Source organism: Cetorhinus maximus, chromosome 10 (genome assembly GCF_964194155.1).
Source record: "Cetorhinus maximus chromosome 10, sCetMax3.hap1.1, whole genome shotgun sequence".
Taxonomy (NCBI): domain Eukaryota; kingdom Metazoa; phylum Chordata; class Chondrichthyes; order Lamniformes; family Cetorhinidae; genus Cetorhinus; species Cetorhinus maximus.
The window spans coordinates 135142900-135146510 of NC_135888.1; the positions used below are offsets into that span (position 1 = coordinate 135142900).

Below are 3611 nucleotides of genomic sequence, written 5' to 3' on the forward strand. Positions count from 1 at the left end.
CTTTGTCAATAGATTACCTGAAAAAAAACTGACATGGAGTCCTCTGGATAAAATGTTGACTTAGTTTAAAGCAATTTATCGATAAATGCAATGATTGTTATTGATGATAAGCAAACATCACATATTATCTTTTGATGAACTGTCTATTTCTTAAAGAAAAATATAAAATTATGATTCGTATATATGCCGGGGATTTTTCATTGAACACTCGTAAATATTCGTGAAGAATTTTGAAAAAATGCCTGCTTTAAGAAAAGCTTGGTGCAGTTATTGGCAGAGGCTCCTTGCGTCGCTGTCTACCAATAAGCGGCTGTGACGCTCTGAGAGATCTACCCCCACCGTCATTATGAAATTCAGAGCAGAATCGCAAGGAAAGGACACAGTGCCTGCGTTTACCCCGTAAAGCAATGTTTAGAGGATTTTTCCAGTCGCATTTCTGAATTTTTGGGTTTGTTATTAATCGTGATGAGCAAACACGCCTTCTGTGCTAGACTGAAGCGACAACTGGAAAAATTGTCATCAATTCTGATATAGGTAGAAGAAAAACCAGAGCGATGGCGAATACACTCAGCAGCGGGACGTATATTATGTTCCTGCTTTGTGTCTCGGATATGGTTATTGGTCAGATTCGGTATTCTGTTCGAGAGGAACTGAAGATTGGTTCGTTTGTTGGAAACGTCGCTGAGGATTTAAGGATAAGCATTCGAGAATTATTGTCGCGGAAATTTCAGCTGCTGTCTGTTGAAAGAAAACAATATTTCGAGGTAAACCTGGAAAATGGCGTGTTGTTTGTTAATGAAAGAATTGACAGGGAAGAGCTTTGCATGGAGAGCCTTACCTGTTCCATGTCTTTGGAACTCTCGCTCGAAAATCCTTTGGAAATTTTTCCTATTGAAGTGGAGATATTAGACGTAAATGACAACTCACCGAATTTCCCGGAAAATAGATTTGCATTGTCCCTTTCCGAGTTAGTTGCCCCTGGGACGCGCTTCCCTCTCGAGAGCGCGCACGACCCAGACGTTGGTTCAAACACGATCAGCACTTACCAGATTAGTGTAAATGAATACTTCAGCCTCAAAATGCCGACAAGAAACGATGGTAGAAAAATCGCTGAATTGTTGTTGGATAAAGCATTGGACCGCGAGCAGCAGGCATCTTTTCAACTGATATTGACCGCTCTAGATGCGGGTAGCCCACAAAGGTCTGGCACAATTGATATTATTATTACTGTTACAGATGCTAATGATAACGCACCTGTATTTGATCACGAAATATATCGTTCAAGTGTATTAGAGAACGCACCAAATGGTACTTTAGTGACGAAGCTACACGCATTTGATTTAGACGAAGGTGCGAATGCTGAATTCAAATATTCCTTTAGCAATTACGCCTCAAAGAGAGTGCGCAATTTGTTCAATTTGGAAAGGAAAACCGGCGAGATCAGAGTTCAAGGGTTACTGGATTATGAAAAATCAGACGTTTATGAGCTTGATGTCCAAGCTGTGGACAATGCTCCAAACGTAGGGCATGCCAAGGTTTTTGTTACATTAGTTGATGTGAATGATAACGCCCCGGAAATAAAGCTGACTTCATTAACCAATATGGTACCGGAAGATGCGGCTCCAGGTCTTGTGCTCGCTGTATTCAGTGTAACCGATCGAGATTCTGGGGAGAACGGGCGAGTTCGATGTCAGATTCCAATCAACGTTCCATTTAAACTCCAAGCGCCTTTGCCGAATCGCTATAAGCTTGTGACCAGTGATAAACTGGATCGTGAAACGACTGCACTTTACAACATATCAATTTCAGCTTGGGATGCTGGATCGCCCTCTCTTTCCACGAATCTAACTATCTTCCTTTCGATTTCTGATATAAATGACAACGTTCCGCAGTTTACACAGTCCTTATATAACGTGTATCTGATGGAGAATAACACTCCTGGTGCCTCTATTTTTTCTGTTACTGCTTCGGATCCTGATTTTGAAAATAATGGCGACATCTCATATTCTATTCTGGAGAATAAGATGCAAGATGCGTCGGCGCCAGGTTACTTCACAATAAACTCCAAAAGTGGGAGCATCTTTCCGCTGGTCTCCTTTGACTATGAACAACTGAAAAACGTGCAGATCATAGTTCAAGCTCAGGATGGTGGATCTCCGTCACTGAGCTGCATTACTACAGTGAACATCATTATTTTAGATCAAAACGACAATCCTCCCCTTATTATTTCACCACCAAGGCGGGATACTTCAGCGGCATTGGTGACTATTCCCCACTCAATATATCCAGGATACTTAATCACCAAGGTAACAGCTAATGATGCAGATTCCGGCCAGAACGCCAGGCTTTTCTATGAACTGATTGAGGCCACTGATCGGAGTCTCCTCACTATGGGTCGTTACTCTGGAGAAATCAGGGCAACAAGAAGCTTTATCGAACAAGACAGCACCACACAAAAAATTGTCGTCTTGGTGAAGGACAATGGAGAACCGAGTTTATCAAGCACGGTCACAATCCTCTTGTCAAGGCACGCGAACGGTACAGATAACCCTCCTGAACATAAAAACCATCTTAGGCACGCTGAATATTTCTCTGATCTAAATATATATTTAATAGGAATCTTTGCATCAACAAGCGTCATATTTCTTGCAATCATAATTTTATTGGTCACTCTGAAATGCAAGCAAGACCAACATAATACGATTAACCAGAGGCCTACAATGCATTGTTGTTGCATGCGGAGGAATTCGGACGATGTCTTTAATCTGAGGCACGCACCAAACAAATCTTTCAATTATTATGGAGCTGCTCAGACCCTCCCTGCTTCTGAGACTTATAATTACACCATTCGCTTAACGCCGGAATCATCCAAAAGTGACTTCTTGTTTCTAGAGACCTGTCCTCCTACATTACCACTGAGCGATATCAACGTTAATGACACCAACGTGAGTTAGAATTCCAGGCAGCATATTCACACAGTGACGGATGTGTCATGTACTATCCAGAGAAACTGGTATATAATATAATCCATTTCAAGAGCAAGCTTCGTATACGTTAAACTAACACTGGAGCAGCTGACACAAACACTGATGAAAATTATAGTGACGCCAGTCTAAATGTGCTCTTTTTTGTGATTTCCTGGGGAATACATATTTTCCCATCCTTGAATAACTTGCTAGTTTGGGTTTTTGTCACTTTGAAGTATAAACATGTTCAACAAGAATTGTAAAAGATCATCCCATCGCAGACATTTTCGCTGATACCCTAAGACAATAAAATGCTTTGTTTCATCGCTGACGTGAAGGGATCTTCATTTATTTTGCCAAAATTTTATTCCAAAGTATAGCCAATCGTGAAGAAAAGTCTAATCTTGCGTTTTGCTCATGTTTTTTTAAATTCATTTACGGGATGTGGGCTTCACTGGCTGGGCCAGTATTTATTGCCGATCCCTAATTGCCCTTGAGAAGGTGGTGTTGAGCTGCCTTCTCGAACCGCTGCAGTCCAAGGAGATGAAGGGAATTGCATGTGCCCACGTCTTGAGATCAGAAGAAAGTTATTTAGTAAGATAATTGCTTCTGACTAAAATTGATACTTGTTGGAGTCATCATTCA

At 41.2% G+C, this 3611-nt stretch overlaps 1 pseudogene across 1 annotated transcript; it reads left to right on the plus strand.

The window, feature by feature from the left end:
- The first annotated feature begins 366 nt into the window (after positions 1–366).
- Positions 367–3294, plus strand: LOC144686065 (protocadherin gamma-C5 pseudogene; annotated as a pseudogene). Its single transcript, XR_013577843.1, has one exon. The product of XR_013577843.1 is annotated as a protocadherin gamma-C5 pseudogene (transcript).
- Positions 3295–3611: the final 317 nt, after the last annotated feature.